Here is a 13,940-nt window from a genome sequence, read left to right as displayed (position 1 = left end):
GACTGCTTTCTTTTCGTCCCTAGCGTAAAGGACACTATACAGTGGTCACTAAAGGCTACAGGTGTAACGGAATAGCAGTTACAGAGAGGTATCAGATCCAGTGACAGATACGCTCGGTCAAGTCTGGCATGACTTTTCCCCTGAAAATGTGTGTATTCTCGTGATCAGCGGTTTTATCTCTAAGGTGGGAGTTGTTTGCACGGTCTTCCACACAACAAGCAAAGTTAAAATCACCCAAAAGAATAACAGCACTGTTGCATTTTATGTACGGTTCAAGGTTTACAGAGCTAGCAGGCCAGGACTGTTCACGGCACCAAGGTTAACCACCCCACTCGTCCTTCTTTCACGCAAGCAGTGCACTAGAGTGACTGAAGTAAAAGTGGCGTTGCCTGCGCTACGAACGATAAAGTGCACTGAGAGGAGGAAAACAAAGAAAAAAGTGGCCTGCGCAGGGATCGAACCCACGACCTTCGCGTTATTAGCACGACGCTCTAACCGACTGAGCTAGCAGGCTTTTTTTTTCTTCAACATGGTATTTATTATAGTGATGTAATGTTCTCTGTACATGAACTATATACAAGCCATTATGAAAACAGTGGTAAACAATACATAATGAAAAGACCATGCACTAGAAAAGGGGCAATGCAGAGCACATCACTAATAGTGAGTGCCACTCCGGTTCGTACTCAGTCTGGGTATACACGTCTCTTAGATGAACAACCATTCGACTGAAGTGATCCTTTATAGACACAACAGGTTCACAGTGTCTGTCCATCACGCGGGTTTTCCAGAGGCTGTGCAGTCCAATCAGAAAGAACATGTCCAGTGGTTCATCAACAAATGGCAGCGCAGTGAGATAGCTAACGGAATGTGGAGTCAGATGAATTCTTTTCTGAAATGTGCGTTGCAGGATATCCCAGAAGAGTACTGCATCTTTGCAACTGATGAAACAATGCTCAATTGTTTCTGGTTCATCACAAAGGCGGCAATTAACGGTAGACACAAAAATGCCCTTTTTATCTAACCATGTTCTAGCGGGCAACGTACCGGTGTGTAACTTAAAGAAAAAGGTCTTTGTACACGGCGAGACTGGCATCTTACGTACTCTTTTGAGTACGTCATGCCCCGGTAAACAAAAATACAGAGAGCGGTACGTGGGCGGAGGGAAGAGCACACTAATCAAATCCTTATACAACTTTTTCCTCGACACTAAAAAAAGGAGCTCGGGAGAAAAACGAAGAAGTAGGAAACGGACAGCCAAATACACCTCTTGCATTATGCCCCACAAACACGGACGGTCACAAACATTGGAAGACACAATGAGGTTGGGTAAAACATGAACTAAATTTGTTTGCAGGAATGAACGTAGTATTGGGTGTGTAGTGTCACGGAAAAACATGAAACGTGACACTATCTGTCGGACATACAGGTGAACTAGACCAAGGCCGCCAGCGCTTACAGGCCGAAAAAGGTTATCACGCCTCATGGATTTAAAAGACGAATCCCACACAAAGGTAGCGAAAACCCTGTGAAAACGCTGGATAGGAAGTCTTGCGCAGTCAATAATTTGCAGTACATAATATATTTTAGTGGCGAGAAACAGATTACAGGCGGTCGCCCTGCCAAAAATTGAGAGGCCATGGGGGACAAACGTTTGAGCATAGCGCTGAAGAGTTGACACGCGGTCTTTCCAATAATGTGCGCTATGCTTATAGGCACTCAAAGGGACGTCAGGGTACTTTGGTGGCCTGCATGTCCATGTTGGCCAGAACTGCTCACGGCACCAAGGTTAACCATCCCACTCGTCGTTCTTTCACGCGAGCAGTGCACTTGAGTGACTGAAGTAAAAGTGGCGTTGCCTGCTCTACGAACGGTAAAGTGCGCTGAGAGCAGGAGAACAAAAAAAAAGTGGCCTGCGCAGGGATCGAACCTACGACCTTCGCGTTATTAGCACGACGCTCTAACCGACTGAGCTAGCAGGCCTTTTTTCTTTATTGCATTTTCACAACGGGTACAAATAAGTAAAACTTGTCAGCAACACTTGCACTGACACGGCAGGTTAAAATTTTTTCAGTTCAACCAAGGCATCCAACACATTTAACCAAGTTGGCTGATCAGGCAGGGCCTGATACACTTCCCTCAGACGTATGACACCTTCAATGAAATGCTCGCGTGGAGATCTCACAACTACTTCTGCATTGTTGAATTGTGTTGTGTCCCCTTATTGCTTTTGTGTGTGTGCGCCCCCGCATTCCCCTCCTAACGACCACCCGCATCCTCCTCCTAACGACCACTCGGTCCTCCTCCTAACGACCACTCAATCCTCCTCCTAACGACACTTGCCCCTCGTCGCACGCTGTCACCAGATGCCCCCCCACGGTGCGCCCCCGCACCCTCCTCCTGTTCTGGGAAGCCACTCCCTCCCGTGGACGCTTCTCAGCTCCCTCCTTTCTTCGGGCGGCCAGTTCGGCTGCTGCCTCGGTCGACGCTGGTCGCACCCTCATCGGCTCTAAATAAACGAAGTCTTAAAGTACCGTGTGCGTCTTTCGCTGCATTCAACACAGCGACCGGACACGACAGTGGCGACGAGAAAGTGGATTCGACCCGCGCTACGCAACGCTATTGACAAGCCATGGCTACGCGAGGGATACCAGAGTTCAACGGCTCATCGTGGTCATCGTGGGTTGGACGCCTTCAGTTCTACTTTGAAGCTAACAACATCACAGACCCAGCCTTGAAGAGGGCCAACCTGCTGACGCTGTGCGGGGAGCAGACCTACGATACTGTCTGCGCCCTTATTCAGCCAAGCACACCAGCGGCAGTGTCTTACGACGACATCGTAAAAGCGCTGCAAAAGCACTACGACCCAAGGCCATCCGAGGTCTACAGCCGGGCTCGCTTCCAACGACGAGATCAACTGGGAGGAGAAACTGTGAGCGCCTACGTAGCCGCGCTCAAGAAGCTCGCTGCCGACTGCAATTTTGGAACGCTGTCGACAACAGCTACCGGGCAGGAGGGAGACGCAGCTTCTTCTGCTAACACCACCATGCTTCCCTTGGACGTGATGTTACGCGACAGATTTGTGTGCGGACTGAGTGACGAGTCACTGCAGCAGCGCCTGTTCGCTGAGAAGGACCTCACATTCAGCAAAGCTTACGACATCACCGTTCGAGCGGAGAGCGCCGGTCACCAGCAGAGAGGGATTCGCCGGAACACCGAGCCGGTACACCAGACAAGCAACCAGGTGCGCAAGCCTTCTGTTGTTGTAAAATCGGTCAAAAAGGCACAACGCTGCTGGCGGTGTGACGACCAACACAACCCCCAGGGATGTCGATTCCAGTCAGCCACGTGTAATTTTTGCCACAAGCGAGGGCATATCGAAAGAGCATGCATTACGAAACGGAGACTTGCCAAGATAAAGTCACCTTCCCAGCCTAATCACAGCGTCAACGCCTCAGAGAATACGCCGCTATCTGATCTCCATGGAACAACATCAGCAACACCATCTGTGTTGTACGACCTGAACACCATGAATCTCGGCACGCGACCGAAGATTTTTACAGAAGTAAGCGTACATCACCAGCTGATTAAGTTCGAGGTGGACTCCGGCGCAGCCTGTACTCTGATCAGTGAGGACACGTTCCGAACTTCATGGCCATCTGACGCACCAGCCCTGCAACAAGACGACACGCACCTGCGAACGTGGTCAGGACAGAATCTGCCACTATTGGGCTCTGCCAACGTGCAGGTTAACTACAACGGCCAGACCCATACGCTACCTCTGCTTGTTGTGAAGGGCACAGGATCAAGCCTTCTAGGGAGAAACTGGTTTTCTCCACTAGGCGTGATGATATGCGGCATACACCAGACGCCGAGCCAGAACATGGTTGAGCAACTGCAAGAGAAATACGAAAGAGTATTCTCGGAAGAGATTCCAGGAAACGAAGGGCCCCCGGTCACACTGGAGTTGTTGGACAACGCGCAACCCAAATTTCTGAAGGCCAGGCCGGTGCCGTTTGCTCTCCGAGATTCAGTTGAAAAAGAGTTGGACAAACTGGAGCAGCAAGGTGTCATCGAGCCGACGCAGCATTGCATCAAACTCTCAGCGTACGACTACGCTCTGGTCTACCGCAATGGGAGTAAACATCAAAACGCCGATGCGCTAAGCCGTCTGCCACTAGACGCAACTGTTGACGAACCATTTCCACCAGGAGACGTTCTGATGTTCGAAGCACTGCCAGAACCTCCGCTTACAGCAGGCACAGTTGCAGCATCTACGCAGAAGTGCGCAGCTCTCCGGCTAGTTTACACAGCTGTTCAACAAGGCAACGTGCATAAACTCAAAGGGGACAACTTCGACGCTTACCGCAGGCGAGCTACAGAGTTGAGCACCCATCGCGGCTGCATCATATTTGGGTCCCGAGTTGTGATGCCGAGAGAACTACGCGCACAAGCTATGTCTCTCATCCACGCCGGACATCGGGGCATCGTTGCAATGAAAAAGTGTGCCAGAAGCTACATGTGGTGGCCTGGCATTGACAACGACATCGAAACAGTGGTGCGAGAATGCAAGCCTTGCCAGAGCAGCCGGAGCGCCCCGCCGAAAGCTCCTGTCCCAGAATGGGAAAAGCCAGACACACCATGGCACACACTGCACATTGATTTTGCAGGACCAATTGAGGGCTGCACTTTCCTTGTGGTCGTAGATGCCTACACAAAGTGGCTTGAGATAAGGCAAATGGGACAGACGACTTCGGCAGCAGTCATTGACAACCTCCGATCACTATTTGCAACGTTCGGCCTGCCGCGCAAGGTAGTGTCGGACAACGGAACACCGTTTGTGTCTGCGGAGATCCTCAAGTTTTATCGCGACAACGGGATCTCATCAGTTACATCGGCCCCCTACCACCCAGCGACAAACGGACAAGCCGAGCGCTACGTAGCCGAGCTAAAACGCGCCCTTGAAAGAGATCAGACAGGCTCGCTGCAGCGCCGCCTTGCGCGCTTTCTCTTCAAGCAGCACACGACGGTTCAGAGCACAACAGGCGAGACCCCCTCGAAAATGATGTTCGAGCGTGAAATGCGAACCCAGCTCACAGCCATCCTCCCCGAGCCAAAAGCAGAAACGTTCCGGGAAGAAAAAGCAATTCCGCGCTGCGGCACGCTTAATGAGGGGCAGCGCGTCCTCGCCCGACAGTTTCTGAAAAAGCCACGCTGGGAGGAAGCTACAATTGTCAGACGCATAGGCCTGCGCTCTTGGCTCGTCAACATACATGGCACAGTAGCACGCCGACATCTCAACCAGCTGCGTAGATTTACGACGCCGCCTGAGAGCTGTCCGCCAGCGGAGAGAACACGTGCACCATCTTCCCACATAGCCTGGCACCTCTTCCCGGAAGAAGAGACTTCGCCCAGGACAGACCTAGGAGACACAGCGAACAACAGCCAGCCTACAAGTGTTTCTCCCCCGAGCGCACAAAGCCAGCGCGCCTCCACGCGTGAGCGCCGACCCCCTGCACGATACCAGGCAACTTTCTAAGGGGGAAGGAAGTGTTGTGTCCCCTTATTGCTTTTGTGTGTGTGCGCCCCCGCATTCCCCTCCTAACGACCACCCGCATCCTCCTCCTAACGACCACTCGGTCCTCCTCCTAACGACCACTCAATCCTCCTCCTAACGACACTTGCCCCTCGTCGCACGCTGTCACCAGATGCCCCCCCCACGGTGCGCCCCCGCACCCTCCTCCTGTTCTGGGAAGCCACTCCCTCCCGTGGACGCTTCTCAGCTCCCTCCTTTCTTCGGGCGGCCAGTTCGGCTGCTGCCTCGGTCGACGCTGGTCGCACCCTCATCGGCTCTAAATAAACGAAGTCTTAAAGTACCGTGTGCGTCTTTCGCTGCATTCAACACAGCGACCGGACACGACAAATTGTGTCCTTGTTTTCCATAAAATATGGAGGCCAAGGAGCATAATAGTGTCATGAGGGATGCCTGTTTTCCTACCGGTAAGAACATGATGCCATGCGGGTGTAGCGGTAAATCTTTCTTTAAGGTTCTTTGAAGCACATCCCAGAAAAAACTGCATCCCAACAATCTAAAAACACGTGATCTATTGTTTCAGGTTTTTTACATAGAAAACAATCTGTTGACCAAGGGACAAAGAGTCCTTTATCATGCATTCATGTTTTGACCGACAGAGTTCCGGTAGGAAGTTTGAAGAAGAAAGTTTTCAAGGATGGGGAAACTGGCATTCTTTTAACCCTTTTGAGCACATTTGCTCCTGGGCCTCCGCAGTTTGACAATCGGTAAATGAGTACAGGGAGCATTGATTCAGTTAAATCTTTATACAGATTTTTTCTAGTGACATTGGCGAGGTACTGCATTGAAAATCGCACTAGTAACATTCTGTACGCAAGCACAACTTCACGCAGATAACCTCTCACTGTACCACGCATGTTTTCAACAGAGCATACTACAACTCCTGGTAGCAATCGACATAAACGAACTTACATAACTGTGCGAAGAAAAATATCGTTCTGGTCGCGAAGAAACATAAAGCGGGACAAGATTTGTCGCACAAATAAATGAACAAGACCGAGACCTCCTCTCTTCACGGGCAAGAATAAGTTTGTTCGACTGGTTCTTTCCCATGTCGACGCCAAAACAAATACAGCAAAAACCCGACGGATCCTTTGAATATTGATCAGCGAGGCGCTCAACACATTCATGACATACCATATCTTGGAGATGAGGAACAGGTTACACACAGTGGCGCGCGAGAACATTGATAGTGGTCGCCCCTGCCACCCACTGGCCTTTTCTTTTGCCATTGCCACCTGTTCATTCCAGTATGGTTCGGGGTTGCTATAAGAGTTCAGCGGTACTCCAAGATACGTCGTCGGAGTTGTGGCCCACCGAAGTCTGGAGTAATAGTTTGGCGTTTCCTCCCAGTCACCATGCCAGAATCCATAACTCTTCTGCCAATTTATTTGCGCCTCGGTGCATTTGAAAAACTTTTCAACAGCAGCCGTGGCTTCTCCGATACTCTGCTTACTTGAGCAGAACACGGCGATGTCCTCAGCATAAGCTAAGATTTTAACATGCGCTGACACTAACCTGAAACCAGTTATACACTCAGAGTTTAGTATAACCAGACAAGGGGGCTCAAGATAGATTGCGAACAAGAGGGGTGACAAAGGACATCCCTGCCTCACTGAAGATCGTACGTGTAGGCTTTCAGTCAGCTCTCCATTAACACTGACGCGCGTTGTGCAGTTCGCGTATATTCGTACGCCCTCCGTTATTACACAGCCCACATTAGCCTGATCTAGCCAGCTGAACAGCACCTCATGAGATACACGGTCAAATGCCTTTGCGAGATCTAGCTGCATCATTTCCACCCTGTCGCCTAGTGCATCGCAGCATTCAAGCACTCTTCGCGCTATCTGTACGAGGTCTGTTAGAAAAGTATACGACTTTATCTTTTTTTGCGAACACCTGATAGATATGAGACAAGCGCGCTTGCATCAGGCGACCTTGAACCTTCATGCGCATGCATGAATTTTTTCCCGCCTGCCGATAGCGTCAGTCGCTGGGAAGCAGCGTTTGAGTGAGGCAGTGTGCAGTGCTGTCGTCGGTTTTTTATTGCAAGGAAAATGGCGGAGTGCAAGGAGCAGCGCTACTGCAACAAATTTTGCCATAAACTTGGCGACAGCCGAGTGGAAATTATTCGAAATATTCAGACGGCTTTCGGTGAAGATGCTATGAACAGCACACAGTTTAAGCAGTGTTACAATTGTTTTAAAGATGGCCGCACATCGGTGGAGAACGAGCCATGCTCCAATCAGCCATCAACATGCCAAAATGACCAGGTCATTGCCGAACTGAACGCTATGGTGATGCGGGACTGTCGCGTGACTATCCGAGAAATTGAGGAAGAGGTGGACATGAGCAATTTCTCCGCACATTCCATTATCACCGAAGATTTGGCCATGGAGAGAGTTGCGGCGAAATTCGTGCCGAAGCTGCTCACGATGGAGCAAAAGCAGCTTCGTGTTGAAGTCTCACAGGACATGCTGGATTCCGCAAACAGTGACCCCGACTTCATCAACATCATGATCACTAGTGACGAGTCTTGGGTGTACAGGTACGACCCGGAAACCAGATCCCAGTCGTCAGAGTGGAAGCATTCCACGTCACCAAGACTTAAGAAGGCCCGCCAATTGCGCAGCAATGTGAAAGTGATGCTGACTGCTTTCTTTGACACCCTCTGTGTGGCAGACCACGAGTACGCACTCTACAGGGTGAAACAATGACCAAAGAGTACTACAGGGATGTCTTCCGTTGCCTACGTGATGCTGTGCGGCGCAAGAACCCGGAGCTGAGGTCAACAGGAAATTGGCGCACCCATCGCGCCAATGCTCCTGCACATTCCTCGCACTCGAATCAGATTTTTTGGTGAAAAACCAGACTCCTGTAGTTCAACAGACTCCTTACTGTCCTGATATGGCCCCTGCGATTTCTGGCTGGTTCCCAAAATCAAAAGGCCATTGAAAGGAGCGCGATTTCAGGCAAGGAAGAACATTATGGCTGCAACGACAGCTGAGCTAAACTCCATTCCGGAAAGGGCCTTTTCGGAATACTTCCCACAATGGCAGCACCACTGGGAGAAGTGTGTGGAGTCCCAAGTAGACTACTTTAAAAATGACTAGGTTTGCAACGCTCCAGTTATGCAAGTTTTTTTTCAACGGCCAAAGGTCGGATACTTTTCTAACAGACCTCGTATACTAGTGGCGATGCTCCGACCCTTGATACCGCAAGTATGATGACTCCCCACTAGCATGGTTATGACGCCCTGAATTCGCTTTGCCAGAATCTTCATGAATATCTTATAATCTACGTTGGTGAGGCTTATCGGGCGATAAGACCCCACCAACAGACGTTTTTCTGGCTAAGCAAACTTCGGTATGAGTGCAGTGTGCGATGTTGTGAATGACAATGGCGTACCCTTTTTCTCGTACGCGTCAACAATAACTTTCAGCAGAATTAGGGCGATTTCTGACTTGAAATATTTGTAAAAGGCGGCTCCTAAACCATCAGGACCGGGTGCTTTACCCAATGCCAGTTGATCTATTGCTTCCTCTAGCTCTGTAACGGTTATTAGCTGTTCAAGACGAATTCTGATTTCATCGTCGAGCCTTGGCATAAACGGTAGGAAATCGTTATGGAAACTGCCCTCCGCCCTTCGCGTGTGACCCAGCAAGTGACTGAAATGGTCTCTGATTACACCCTTGATAATGACGCTATCGGCCGATACCTCGTCACCATTTTGTATCTGGCGTATTTCTTTTTGACAAGCGTATCTTTTTTCATCGCCTAATGATCGTTTTGTTGGCGATTCCCCTGCCCACAGTTTCTCGGCGCGTGCGCGCACCACCGCTGCTCTGTACTTATCTGTGCCTATTTTTTCCAACAGCGCTTTTGTATTTCTTATTTCATTAAAACAAGTGCGTGGCTGAGTGCTTTCAACATTAATGAGCAGCGCAAGCTGCTCACGGAGCTGGATTTCCTTCTGCTTTTCTTCAAATCTTATAACACTGCTTGTTTCTATTGCCCTCATTTTGACGAACTGCTTAAATTCTTTCCACTGAACAGCGCAACTTGACGGTTAGTCCATGAGCAGCTTTTCGAGCTCTTTTCCTACTGTACTGACAAAGCGTTCTTGCTCCAATAACTTTACATTGAGTTTCCATAGAGCCCAATTAAACGGCTTTTTAAAGCGTATCCTGCCAAAGTTTGCAGCCACTAGAAAATGGTCGCTAAATGGAACCGGTTTGACTTCCTACGAGGTACACAAAGGAAGAAAGTCTGACGACACATATAAACGATCTAGTCGAGCATGGCTGCCTCCCTGAAAGTGCGTGTATTGCGGTCGCGTCCCAGTCATATAAACACTTCCTATATCCTCTAAACAGTATTCACTGACCAGAGCATGCAAGAATTCAGCACTCTTATCACCTACGGGCGAAGGCTTGGCCCGGTCGACTGTCTCACGAACACAGTTCATGTCACCCAAGAACATAACAATCTTGTCACATTTTAAAAACGACTCAATTCGCTCAAAAAACAATTTACGTTCCTTTTCTACATTTGGTGCATACACACACATAACTCAAAAAGGCAGATCGCAGTACAAAAAATCGGCGACCAGGAGACGACCACTTTCACACGAAAAGAGCGATTGCATTGTTATGCCTTTGTTGTTCCTAATAAAGAGAACACAGCCGCCTGACGCACCGACAGAATGACACACACATCAAAGTGCGTACGAAAGGTAGACACCATTCTTTCAGTCGCTTCTTGGCTTTCAATTTTTGTTTCCTGGATTGCAACTACGTGAAGGTCGTTCTCAAGAAGAAGCCGACTTAGCTGACATTGCCGCCTTCTCGCTCCGAGGCCTCTAACGTTTGAAGTGGCTACACGTAGCACTTCGCGTAGGCTAGCTGCCATGTCGAAAACAAAGGACGCCTTATGTGGTATCTACCGTCGTGACACACATCTCTCACCCCCCACACACACACCATGAAGGAAGCTCAGCAGCGAAACAAAACCTAAGGAGGCGGTTTACCCGCCTGCCGTGAGTCGGCCGGCGCGTTTGGCCGCCGCTTTAAAGTCGAACGCCTCGTACCTGGCGCTTTGGGCGGAGGCTCGTCGCTACCGCTGGCGTCCAGTTGAGACGCACTACAACCGGCTTCATCATACGTGCGTTTCCCGGTTGCGGCCGAGAGAGCGTCCATGGGCTCCTCCGAAGGGTGGGTGCCACCCTCCAAAGAGTCCACGTATGTTTCTGTCCCACCCTTCAGCGTGGTGGGGACTGGTGCAGGGGCTACGGGAGATCCTAGCAGCTTTCCAGGTACTGGAGTGGCGTTGGGTAGCACCGCTGGTTGATCCATCTGGGGAGGCGTCAACGTGGGTTCTTGCGCCGCTGGCTCGCTTGCCGCTTTCGATGCCTCCTCCGCGTCGGCTTCGTCCATTAGTAGCTCCATTAGGAGCTATTAATTAGGAGCTCCTAATCCATTAGGAGCTCCGTTGCTCACCCGCCCGGTGACGTTGGCGTAAGTACGAGCACACTGCTCCTCCTCATGCCCGTACCGACGGCAGGAACCGCACCGCGTGATCCGGCACTCCCGGCGGATATGTCCTGTGCCACGGCATCGAAGGCAGAGCGGAGCCCTGCCTGGGACGACCACGAGTGCCAGCTCGCCAGAGACGCTCACTTGATGGGGCAGGTCGTCCAGCTTCACGCCGGCGTTCAACTTCAAAATCACAAGCCTCGTCGTTGAGCCCTTGTCAGACACTCCGTGTACGCGCCACCACTCCCTCGACACGTCCGTCACCTTTCCAAATGGTGCGAAGGCAAGCCGCACATCTTCGTCCGGAACGCTGTGAAGCAGCCAGTGCAGCTCCATTCGTACGTCCTGGTTAGCAAGGTCGATTACAAGACAGCGGGAACTTTTCACTTTCAACTCCCCGGCGCTGACAATCTTCTTCAGCGTTTCATCTTCTTTGAAAGTCACTGCCCAGACATGATTCATGCGATACGCCCCTAGGGCGACCACTTCCGGCAGGAGCGATAGCTGAGCGAGCGCGTCTCGAAAATCTTCCACCCGGTATGGGCGGGCCCTGACATCACCGTGCAAAAATACGGTGTTCACAACAAAACGCCCGGTGGGCAGACTCGGCAATACAACCTGGCACTCGGATCCTGAAGACAAATCAGAAGCAACAGACCTGTTTCCGCGGCCGGGCATGGCCGCTGTAGCCGCTCCAACGGAGCTCGTCACCGTACAGTCGAGCGCGATTTGAAGGTTATCGCGCTAGCGTCGACCGGGAACATGAACAGCGCCATGGCCAAGAATTCGCTGCCGAGGCGAGGGAGGTATCCGGCCAGCTTCCCTCACTCTTTTCGCTGTTCCTTCAGCAGCCGTCCCTCCCTGCTGGGCTATCAGTTTCTTTTTTGGTTCTGCGAACAGGCAGTGACCGTAGTGCACACGACGTATTCTTCGGTATTATCTGGTGAACAAAGGCTATTAGACGAGGCGATGCTGCGTTGATATATTTTTTCCAAATTCAAAGTCGTTAAAATCAAGAAGTGCCAAGCACTGGCTTTACCAGATCTTCCCCACCAATTTTGTTATCGCCTGCGAAGATACGTGGTAACCAAGTCCACACTTTATCGCAACAAATTGAGAGCTTAGAATAGATAGGAAGGGCGGTGGGTTCGTCGCGGGGGTGATGGTTGTTGTATATAACAGTGAACGAGGCAGAGAAGAGTGCGAAATTATGATTTTTCCTGTTCCGAAACCGGCCGCCAGGTGCATGGAGTGCTAGACTGGTCGGCGCTCGCGCGATAACCTTCAAATCGCGCTCGACTGTACGTCCGTCACGTTCGGTGGCCGGAAGCACACTCCTAAGCTAGAACTGTTCACGGCACCAAGGTTAACCACCCCACTCGTCCTTCTTTCACGCAAGCAGTGCACTTGAGTGACGGAAGTAAAAGCGGCGTTGCCTGCTCTAAGAACGATAAAGTGCGCTGAGAGCAGGAAAACAAAAAAAAAATAGTGGCCTGCGCAGGATCGAACCTACGACCTTCGCATTATTAGCACGACACTCTAACCGACTGAGCTAGCAGGCCAGAACTGCTCACGGCACCAAGGTTAACCACCCCATTCGTCCTTCTTTCACGCAAGCAGTGCACTTGAGTGACTGAAGTAAAAGTGGCGTTGCCTGCTCTATGAACGATAAACTGCGCTGAGAGCAGGGAAACAAGAAAAAAGGTGGCCTGCGCAGGGATCGAACCTACGACCTTCGCGTTATTAGCACGACGCTCTAACCGACTGAGCTAGCAGGCCAGAACTGTTCACGGCACCAAGGTTAACCACCCCACTCGTCCTTCTTTCACGCAAGCAGTGCACTTGAGTGACTGACGTAAAAGCGGCGTTGCCTGCTCTACGAAGTTAGTTAATGACTTGCATATAGTGGGTGTCCAAGAGTCAAAAATTGAGAGCCAGGAGCTCACCGACCGAATGGTGTCCAATTTTCGTGCTCATTTCGACGTGTGTATTTCTCACGCGACTGGTGGATCAGGTGGTTGCGCCATATTCATACGCAACAACTTTGGAATCTGCGTGCAGTCAGTATTTTCATGTGACAGTGGACGCCTCTTAATTGATGATATCGTCTTCGGCGAATTGGAGTGTCGCGTCATCTGTGTATACGCGCCGAATATTGACATGGAGCGGCGGGCATTCTGTGAAAGGCTTGTAGCGTACTTAAACTGTCAGAAAGTGATAATACTGCTAGGCAATTTTAACTGTGTTTGCAATGTTGATGACCGCGCAAAACATTCGCGTGTTCTTGACAAGAGTGCACAATTTCTTAATACACTTGTGCACGAATATGACCTTGAAGACATTGTCCGCGTTTTCGCCAGCGGTACTCGTCCGCAGTTTACACACTTCCAGCAAGACAGCCATGCAAGGTATACAGATTAGACAGATTATATGTCTCTGCCGAATTGATACCCTTGTGTGGCGAGTACGAAGTGGAACCCGTCGCATACAGCGATCACTGCTTGGTAACGGCCACCTTTGGAAAGACGCAGAAAAAACGAATCTTTAGCTGGGACTTGTGGAAAATGAATGCGCAGCTGTTGGATGACGAAGCTTCTGTCGACGCTGTAACGAAAGAACTGAAAAATTTGACTGCAAGCGAGCGAGAAAGTTACGCCATTCGTTGGGAAGATTTTAAGCAGAAAGTAAAAACAATGGCTATTGAAAGAAGTAGTGTCATTCGACGCGATCAGAAAGAAGCAGAGACAAAGCTTCGCCAGCAACTGCAGTTTTTTGTTAGTATGGAGAATGTCGAACCTGGTCTGTGTGTTAGC

The 13,940-nt window shown here is 50.5% G+C and overlaps 2 non-coding genes across 2 annotated transcripts; both read right to left on the bottom strand.

The window, feature by feature from the left end:
- Positions 1-1,909: 1,909 nt before the first annotated feature.
- TRNAI-AAU (transfer RNA isoleucine (anticodon AAU)) lies at positions 1,910-1,983 on the bottom strand. The gene has a single exon. It is a non-coding gene; the product is annotated as a tRNA-Ile (tRNA).
- Positions 1,984-12,832: 10,849 nt separating this feature from the next.
- On the bottom strand, positions 12,833-12,906 carry TRNAI-AAU (transfer RNA isoleucine (anticodon AAU)). The gene has a single exon. It is a non-coding gene; the product is annotated as a tRNA-Ile (tRNA).
- Between the last annotated feature and the right edge of the window lie 1,034 nt (positions 12,907-13,940).

The sequence above is a fragment of the Amblyomma mixtum genome, chromosome 4, assembly GCF_055824585.1.
Source record: "Amblyomma mixtum isolate Tamu chromosome 4, ASM5582458v1, whole genome shotgun sequence".
Taxonomy (NCBI): Eukaryota; Metazoa; Arthropoda; class Arachnida; order Ixodida; family Ixodidae; genus Amblyomma; species Amblyomma mixtum.
Note: the sequence above shows the minus strand (reverse complement) of the source record. Positions and strands in the feature narration are given on the sequence as shown.